The sequence below is a fragment of the Chinchilla lanigera genome, unplaced genomic scaffold, assembly GCF_000276665.1.
Source record: "Chinchilla lanigera isolate Chin_1 unplaced genomic scaffold, ChiLan1.0 scaffold00053, whole genome shotgun sequence".
Classification (NCBI taxonomy): Eukaryota; Metazoa; Chordata; class Mammalia; order Rodentia; family Chinchillidae; genus Chinchilla; species Chinchilla lanigera.
In genome coordinates, this window is record NW_004955454.1 from 2,538,005 (window position 1) to 2,548,444 (window position 10,440).

Sequence of the window (10,440 nt, forward strand, 5' to 3'; positions counted from 1 at the left end):
TTTTTGGTTTTTCTCCGGTACCGGGAACCGAACTCACGACCTTGCGCTTGCCAGGCAGGCGCTTTGCCGCTGAGCTAAATCCCCAGCCCCCTTATCTTTGTCTTCTCTGCATCTCTGACCATCTTCCTGGACACTAGCAGCTGGCTGTGGTCCCTCCTCAGGGATAGTAGCCAGTGGAAGTGTGGCTTCAAAGACTGCCATCTGGGAGCATTTTCTTAGTCATCACTGGTGGGATTACAGGGATGTCTCTCTCCAGCTGGGCCTCTGCAGGCTTGGACCCACATCTCCACCATCGCCTGAGGGTTGCCAGGATTGGGGGATGAGGAAGGAGCAAGGGGAGGGCAGGAGCAGGGGGAGGGCATGGGATGCTGCTGCCTACTCCCACAAACAGGTTCTTGGGGATCCGCTGAACCTGCTGTGCTGCTTTCTCTGTGTGGTGGAGCACCGCTACCAGCCCAACTTGGTAGCCAGTGGGTTGAGAGCTCACAGGGTATAATGGGTGCTGCGTCCCAAGCAGCTCTTGATATTCCCAGGGTGAGGATGGTGAGAAAATGGAGAAAAAGGACGAAAGTCAGAATACAGAAAACTGAGGCGCTATGGAGCCCTCTCTCCTGATGGCAGTAACGAAGGAAGGAAGAGGAGGATGAGAAGGATTGAGGGCTCCAACAGCTGCAGTGCGTTTATTTATGCACTTGGGAGGCTGAATATCACGTGAAACCTCTCTGCCTAATAGCGTATTCACGTGACTTGTCTCAGGTGCCCAGTGTTCTTGAGACGGGAGTAGCTTATTCATGTGGCTTGCCTTAGGCACTGTGTTTTTGAGGCTGGCCTTGCTCCGGCCCTGCACGTGACCAGTCTCTAGCTTCAGCCACTCCCCACAGATGGGCAGCTTGGGACACCTGCTCCTGCTGCCCTGACCCCATGATTCACCTTGACCAGGGCTCAGGAACAGGGTCCCCAGAGGACTGGTCATTTGAGGTTGATCAAGGCTCCATATGGATCTCCACATCCCAGCCCTGGGTAGAGCTGCTCACCTGGATCCTGTTCAGAGGGCTTAGCCTGAGAGCTGAGAATGGAACACCTCCAGAGATGAGCCCCTTGGCCTGGCTTTCCAGCTCTATGTATAAGAAGTCTTGTTCTCCCCTCTTAGTTGAGTCTACAGGAGTCATCTGAGACCGGTACACTGCTCATCAAAATCATCTGTGGTGCAGACCCTGTTTCTGATTCACCATTCTTGGCCTTAGCTTTGATCCTCATGGTTGAAAGAAGGCTGCTGTGGCTCCACTGTCACCTCACATATCAGACAGGAAGAAGAGGAAGGGCAAGAACCAAAAGGGAGCCACCTTCTAGCTATGAAAGATGGGACAACCCCACAAGGGACAAGTTGGCAGGATTGATGAAAATCACAAGTGCATTCCAGCTTCTCAGCATTCAGGTCTGAGCCAGTCCTGGGGATCCTCACAGCCAGGCACCTGCCCTCTTAGCAAAGGCTCCATTATTTAACTCAGCCAGGTTGGCAAGGGCAAGAATTTAGAAATGACCTGAACAGCTGTCACTGGGGCTGGTGAGGAAGCCATAGTTCATCCACACCTTCAAGTGCTGGCAGCTGTGGGGAAGGGAGGCATCACAAAGACCACAGGGGGTCTCGGGGTCTCTAGGTCCTCTCCTCTCTGAACCTAAAAGAAAAACTGGGGCAGAACCACCCCATACCTGCTCCTTTTTATGTGAAGAGGATTGTATTCTGATTTCTTTAACTACCGTTAACAACCTTCATGCCTAAAATAACAGGAACACACTGTCTCATAATTCTGAAAGCCAGAAATCCAAAGTCAGTGTCTGCAGATGGTGGCTCTGAGCCAGACCCTTCTTTGCCTTTTCTGGCTTTCGATGGCTCCAGTCTCTGCTTGGGTATTTGCTCTTCTCACCATCCTAGGTTCTGTACAATGGCACCTGCCACTTGGGTAAAGCAGGGTGACAGCATCCTGAGAGCCTCTTAGCTGCATCTGATTCCCAGCAGAAAGGAGACACGTGACCGGGCGTGGTGGTGCACTCCTATAATCCCAGCACTTGGGAGGCTGAGGCAGGAGGATCATTGCAAGTTCGAGACCAGCCTAGGCTACAAAATGAGCTCAAGGCCAGCCTGAACTGCATAGTGAGACCCTGTCTCAAAAAGACTGCCATCTGGGAGCAAAAAAAAGGAGACACGTGCGTGACTCTCTTTGGGTAACACCTCACCCAGGTCTGCCAAGGGCAAAGGGAGCTGCATGTTCAGTGGCAGAGAAGTCTCTGGAGCAGCCCCTGTTCTGTGCACTGTGGGCCTTTGCTCCTGGCTCCAGCATGCAAATGTACCCCAGAGCACTCATCCTAAGGAAGGAGCATAATGCTGGCCCAGTTTCTGCCACTTTCTATGCACTGCAAGGGAGAGAAGAAAGCCTGACACTGGGCGTGGTGGTGCACCCCTGCAACCCCAGCACTTGGGAGGCTGAGGCAGGAGAATTGGCTTGGATTCAAGGCCAGCTAGGACTGCATAGTGGGTTCAAGGCCAGTCTGAAATACATAGCCAGACTCTGTCTCAAAAAAACAAAAGAAGAAGGAGGAGGAGGAGGAAGGGAGGGGAAGGGCTGTGCACCAGTACTGTGTCTACAGCATGTCCAGGAGCATACCTAGGTGACCTGGAGTGTATCTGGGTGTACCAGGTGCACATGGATATACCTGAAAAAGCCTCTGACAGTTTCTGACCACTCTCCATGACCGCTGCTTTCTGTGCGCTCGCCACAGGTGACCCCAACCCCACATATCTCACCTCCTCAGCAGTGGCTCTGGGACTGCAGTCGTAACCCCATCTGGCTCATAAACCCACTAGGCCCATTATAGGATCAGGCGACAAGTCGCTGAATTGTGTCCTCCCCCAAGATACGCTGAAGTCCTGACTCCCTCTACCTCACAGTGTGACCTTATTTGGAAATAGGATGATGTAGAAGTGATGAGTCAGGGTGAGGTCACACTGGTATAGGGTGGGCCTTAGTCCAGTATTTCTGTTGTCCTTTGAAAAATAATGCCATGCGGAGATGAGGACACACATTTAAGGCAGACACTGGGTGAAGCATCTACAAGCCGGGGAACACGGAGTGTAACCTGCAGGCACCAGAAGCTGGACAGATGCCAGGAATAGATTCTTCCTCAGAGGGAGCCCGCCCTGCTGACTCCTGGATTTTGTATTTGGCCGTGGTCTCTGGGCCTGTGCAGAATGCGTTTTTATGTTTCCTGCCCAGCTTGCTATCCTTGGAGTGGCAGCCCCAGCTGGTATTATACCAGTGTCCAGTGTCTCTGACAATAGCCACACACCTGTCCTAACAGCAGCATTCATGAGGGAGCTGCATCTAAGTCGCCTGAGGCCTGGGCACCCTGGTGAGGTAGTTGGGCTGAGCCCTTGGAAGATGTCCCTAGGACCTCTGTCATTGCAAGACCCCACACCCCTCAGCACAGAGTAGCTGGGCCTGGCCTCGGCTCCCCTCACCCAAGACTCCTCTGGCAGCCCCTTGGCTCTGACAGTCCTGCTGCCTCCTGTCACCTGAGACCGTGGAAGGTGGTGCCTCCCTCTCCTGCCTGAGCTTAGGCAGTGGCTACTGAGCCCACCCCAAGGTCTCCCCCGACAAGCTCTGCTCCATCCTTCCCAGTAGCGCCTCCAGTCTCCACCCCACAAAGCCCGGATCAGGCTCGGTCACCCTGCCAGCACTGCAGGGCTGGTGCCCAGGATGCCTAAGCTAGCCCCTCCTGCCAGCACAGCCCTCTCTCAGCCAAGCCGCCCCTGAAGGGACCCCATGAGCAGGAGGGGAGTGTGGGTTCTGACAACTACCTGCGGAGACCCCAGCAAGCAGCTGGGCACAGAGAAAGTCCAGCTCTGGTGTCTGTGGTCACTGCTCCTTGGCCTGGCCCAGGATGGTTCTAGCTACCCCGTTCACCACAGGGTCATTGTCACAGACTAGGAAGTCCCTAACCACATAGGCCACTGGTGGCCAGCGGTGGGAAGTACAGCATCTCCTGCAGCCCCTTCCTTTCCTCTTAATCCCAGGGCTGCAGGATGCTCGTCTTCCCCGGTGTGCTCCTGTCCACTAGCACGCCCACAACGGACAGTGTCCTCCCGTCGCCCTGGGGTGTGCTCAAGGGCCTGGGTGGCAGTGCCCTCCATACTGCCAGTGAGGGGCGTGATAAGAGAGCTAAGTGGAACCATCGCCTGCGACAGACGACAGCGAGAAGACACACACCCCTGAAGCTGAGATAATGAGGCAGGTGTAAAATAAACTTTAGTCAGTACAATTTAAGGAAAACTGGAAATTGTCAGGAATATGACGTAAGAGTGAGAACTGGTGTATGATAGTGGGCAATGCAGCCAGGAGGGGAACAGGGGAGTTCCCAGCCTGGAAATCAGACCCCAGCCAAAGAAAAGGGAGACATGAAATACAAAAGGAAGCCGAACTAGGCAGAGGATGGAGGGGGGACCCAGCCGGCACTGAGGCAAACGGGGCTCCCCAAGGGGAGGGCACAGGGACCCCAGAGAGCTGGAATCTGAACTCCCTGGCGGTGAGGTGTCAGGGAGCGTTATGAAAGAGACACTTGGGGACTCCACCCCTGACGGGTGAGGCTGGAGCATCAAGGACAAGAGGAAAATTCTAAAGCTCTGGCAGAGGAAGAGAAGAGCTGCCGACAGCAGGGCGGGGGCCAGGTTCTCAGCCTCCACAGAGCGGCACAGACAATGGCGCCTTGTTCCAGGGCAGTGAGGGGAGAGTGCTCTGGAGTAGACTTTTCTCGCAGCCATTCAGATAGCATTCACATGCGAGGCAGTAAAAACGACAGTACTGTCAGACTCCAAGCCTCCCATGGAGAGAGCATTTTATGGAGGTGACAGGAAGAGAAAGAAGCCAGTGTGAGAGACCCTAGGAAAGGGTAACACCCACAGGACCCAAAGACGGGGGAGCAGGGCCTGAGCCGCTGAATTGAGACGCGGCTGGCCTCAAAGGTGGGGTCACTATGAGGAGACCTCGAGGTGCTGCTAAAAACACAAAAGAACAAAAAAAACTAAGTAAGATTCAAGCATAGTGGCACACGCCTGTAATCCCGGCACTTGTGAGGCTGAGACAGGAAGATTGCCGAGAGTTTGAGGCCAGCCTGGGCTACACAGTGAGTTTAAGACCATCTTGAACTACAGAGGGAGACTGTCTCAAAAAACAAAAACAAAAACAAAAAACACGAGAGTAAAGGTCAGAAGCACACAGAGTGTGGGCATGCAGGCAGCCAGGCTATGAACAAACGACAACAAACAAGGGTGATCAAAATATACAGTGAATGTTTAAATTGAAAACATTTATTACAATAAAAGACACACTGCTGTTAATCCCCTTCAAAATGCTCCCCCTTGCTTTGAAAACACTTATCCCATGCCACTTTCTGAAGTAGTTTGGAAAGTGCTCTTTGTGAGTATTTTTGGAGGGGCTTCAATGTCCTCAGATAATTCAAAACATTTATGGCAATTACTGTCAAAAGGGGCCAGATATGGTAGTGCACACCGTAATTCCAGCACTTGGGAGGCTGAGGCAGGAGGATTGCTGTGAGTTTGAGTCCAGGTGGGGCTATATAGTAAGTTTAAGGTCACCCTAAACTACACAGTGAGACCCTGTCTCAAAAAAAAGAAAAGAAAAAAGAAAAATTTTAAAAATTACTTTCAAAAAGAAAAGAAAAATTTACACTATGTCCTCACTCACTTTATTCACCATATCTGGTACCATGCAACTTCTTACTCTTCCCAAAGTCAAAATGCCCATGGAAGCCAGGCCTGGTGGCACACGCCTGTAATCCCAGCACTCAGGAGGCTGAGGCAAGAAGATCCCTGTGAGTTCGAGGCCACTCTCGGCTACAAAGTGAGTTCAAGGCCAGCCTGAAGTGCATAGTGAGATTTTGTCTCAAAAAGACCGTGAAAGGTGAACATTTTTGGGGGCAGGGTACCGGGAATCAAACTCGGGACCTTACACTTGCCAGGCAGGTGCTGTGCCACTGAGCTATACCTCCAGCCACAAGGTGAACATTTTGAATTGATTTAGGACATCAAGGCTGCCACTACAGTGCAAGAAAAGACACAAAAGGAGTAAGAATGATGAGAAGCTGGGCATGAGGGCCCACTCTGAAGGCTGAGGCAGGAGGATTGCCACGAGTCTGAGGGCAGCCTGCACTACCTAGTGAGACCCTGTCTCAAAAAACAAAAACAAAAAATGATGTGATAAGTGTGTCTGAAGCAAAGGGAGTGTTTTGAGTAACAGCAATGTATACTTCAACATTCATTGTATTTTTTATCATACTTCATATAACTCACTAAATTAGCAAAAGAAAATCTGGGGTGTCCAATGGAAAATAGGAAAGAAAGAGAGAGGAGGAGAAAAATACAGCACAGTAAACATAATATGTAAAAGGAGGCAGCAGAAAGCAGTAATAACATAATAGCAGACATCTAATATGAATATATGAATAGCCTCAATGATTCTTGCACTCGATTTGTAAATAAAACATAAGACTCAACATGCTGGAGAAAGGGGCAATTTTTTTCTAGTAGTGGAGATTAAACCCAAGGCCATCACACTGAGCTACATTCCCTGGCCCTTTTTATATTTATTTATTATTTAAATTTGCCGACAGTGTCTCACTAACTGGCCTCAACTGGGCTCAAACTTTAGATCCTCCTGCCTCATCCCTCCCAGAGTGCTGGGATTATAGATGTTTCTCACCACACCTGCCTTAAAGGAACACTTTAAAAATGCCTAGTATTGGCCAGGCGTGGTGGTGCATGCCTGTAATCCCAACACTCAGGAGGCTGAGGCAGGAGGATCCTCGAGTCCAAGACTAGCCAGGGCTACAAAGTGAGTTGAAGGCCAGCCTGAACTTCGTCGTGAAACCTGGTCTCAAAAAGGCAAAAAAAAAAGGCAAAGCCTAGGGGCTAGGGATATAGCTCAGCAGCACAAGCACCTGCCTAGCAAGCACAAGGTCCTGAGTTCGATTTCCTTTATCCCCCCCCAAAAAAAGACCATCATCAAGAAATCAAACAATAAAAATGCTGGTGAGATTGTGAGAAAACATTGGTGGGCATGTAAACTAGTACAACCACTATGGAAGTCAGTGGGGGGATTCCTCAAAACACTAAAACTAGAAATTCCATTTGACCTAATGATACCCCTACCGGGTATCTTCCCAAAAGAGTTAAAGGCATCATATGCCCGTGATCCATGCATACCCATGTTATAGCAGCTTAATAGTAGCTTAATCTTGGAAGCAGCCACTATGTTCATCAGCAGATGGATGGATAAAGAAAATGTATTTACCCACAATGGAGTACTACTCTGGTATTAAAGGAGGATAAAGTTGAGTCATTTGTAGGAAAATGGATGCACCTTGAAACCATAAATTTGAGTGAAGTAAATTAGACATACAAGCTTAAATATCATGCAATTTCTCTGATATGTATAAATGAAAGAGCAAAATAAAAGACAGATAATAGGAAATGGTCATGGATCTTTTGTTTTTGTTATTTGGTCTTGTTTTTTTTCTTTTCTTTTCTTTTCTTTTTTTTTTAAGACAGGGTCTCACTATGCAGTTCAGGCTAGCCTTGAGCTCACTTTGTAGCCTAGGCTGGGCTCGAACTTGCAACAATCCTCCTGCCTCAGCCTCCCAAGTGCTGGGATTACAGGCATGTGACACCACATCTGGTTCAGTCATGAATCTTTTGTAAATGAGAAGAGGAGACGGCGGGGTAGGAGACATAAAAAGAATTTAGACATGTTACACACATGTACCAACTCCTTACAATGAATGTAATCATTAGGTATTGCAAACAGCTACTAATAAAAATAAAATGAAGAAACACATGAACCAAAAGAAAGAATGGCTATGGTGGCACATGCTGGTAATCTCAGTTACTCAGGAGGCTGAAGCAGAAGGATTGTGAGTTCAAGGCCAGCCTGGGGAACTTAGCAAGACATTGCCTCAGAGTAAAAAATAAAAAAGGTCTCAGTAGTGGAGCGCTCCAGGTACTCCCCACACTCACACACACAAAATGGGAGTTAGATGGGTGAAGTTTCAAGGTTGAAATCAAAACTCAAAGATAATAAATAAGCTGTGGGACCACGAAGGGACGCCCCGCCCCCCACGCATTTGCCTCGGAACAGGAAGTACTACAGAAACTGCACAGGCTGAGATGTGAGATCTTTCCAAGGACTCTGACAAATGAAGAATTCCAGATAAACGGCTGCCATGGAGACATCTCCCAGCAACAGTCCTGTCACCGATGAACAATCACCAGCTCCTGCAACAAGACTCTTCCACTAACGAGCTTTGTTTCAAAACAACTGTGTGGATGCCGCCTTTCTGGCTGTAAGGCTTTTCCTTGCCCCCGCCTCCCAGGATGGGCCTATGAGCATCACATACACTATCCTGGGTTTGCAAATCCCTGCTGCTCCCATTAAACTCATTTTCCTTGGCAAGTCCCTCCGTTGTTTAGGTTGATGTAGAATTTTAGACAAGTGTCATATGGGAAGGGAGGGATGTCGTATTGCTAAAAAAACAAACAAAAAAATAGTAGGACACATAGCACTCCAAGGCCCCCCACATCTTTAAGGCAAACAAGAGCAAATACCGTACCCCTCAGGGAGACATGATATAAAGTGCTGTACTGAAGACCCAAGCAACACAGTTGAAAATTTAATTTTCCAGCTGCAACCAGACTCATAACATGCACCCCACAGACACAAAAACATATGCTTATTGATATCAAAAAGACACTTCTCAGTTACCAGGCCATAGAGATGTGTCAGGACATCCCACATGATCAGTACCACACACTGTCCTCTGACCAGAAGGCAATCTGATGAATTACCTTGAATGTTAATAACCTCTAACAACAAAAGTCCCAGGTGTGACAACTGCCTATTCATGGACTCCCTAGTCAGAGAGTGTGATACACAGGCCCCCGGCCAGGACCATGTTTCTTCCCCCTGGTCCTTGCAGCAAGTTGTGCTGTACCCATGTTTGGGCATGAGTTGTTTGTTGTCCATTTGCCTTGGCCACCTTCTCCCCTTCCCATCAGCCAGGATATAGGCACAGCAGTGGCCAGAGCTTTACCCAAGGCAGGAGGAAGCAGCTGTCTATGTCACAGGGGAACTATAGAGCGATGCCACCCACCGCCCCCCCCCAAATACACTGATCCATGACAGAGAGCCCAGATCCTCTTACTTAAATCCTTGTGTCTTTGAGTCTTTTGTAGCCACAGCCCAGCCTGTGCCTGGTTGATGTACCACCCACAGCTAGAAACTAAACAGCATGGTACCAAATGACTCTGTATTAAAATGGAAATTACAGGGCTGGGGATATATAGCTCAGCAGCACAAGTGCCTGCCTGGTAAGCACAAGGTCCTGAGTTCAATTCCCAGTACCAATCAATCAATCAATCAATAAAAATAAAATGGAAATTACATCCAGGTGTAATCCGCCTGCTAGGAAGGCTGAGGCAGGAGGATTGCCTCAAGTTTGAGGTCAACCTGGGCTACATAGTGAGTTCAAGGCCAGCCTAAACTGCACAGTAAGACCCTGCCTCCAAAAACCAAATAAATAATAAATAAAATGGGAATTACAGAGCAAATTTTAAAACAGTGAGGAGCAAATGTTAAAGTATCACATAATATACTTTGTTGAGGTACAGCTAAATCAGTCCTAAAGTAATATACTATTTTAGAAACATTTTATCAGGAAATAAGAGAAAATAAAAGCAAAGGCAAAGGTATCACTCAAGCAATGGACAAGGGAATAAAGTAAACCGAGCTAGGTGTGGTGATGCACACTTGTGATCCCAGCACTCAGGAGGGTGAGGCAGGAGGATTGCCGTGAATTCAGGGCCAGCTAGGCTACATAGCTAACTGCTGAGACTTTAAGAAAAGAATGTAATCAAGGAGTTTAAATATCTAGATGTAATGGTGCTATAGTTTAGATCGATAGCGCCCCCAAAGCCCTCATGTGCTCACAGGCAGGGTTTATAGAAGGTGACTGGATTATGGGGTTTACAGCTGATTTGCTGTTGGGAGGTGGGGTCTGGTCCATGCCTCATCCAGCGCAGCTCTCAAAGTTGGGGGCGGGGACTGCGAGAGGATGGAGAAATAAAGATAAGACACAATATACAGAAAGCTGAGGTCAGGTGGAGCCCTCTCTCCAGATGGGAGGAAAAGGAACTGCTCAACCACTGCAGTGCGTTTATTTATACATTTGTCAGGTTGCTGTCACGACACCTCTTTGCCTAGCAACCTGTTCTTGGATTGTGGGGGCGCATGGTGGTCTCTTTGGATTGGAGCAGCTTGTTTACATGGCTCACCTCAGGCGCTCTTTGTTTTGGGATTGGCCTTGCCTTGCCCC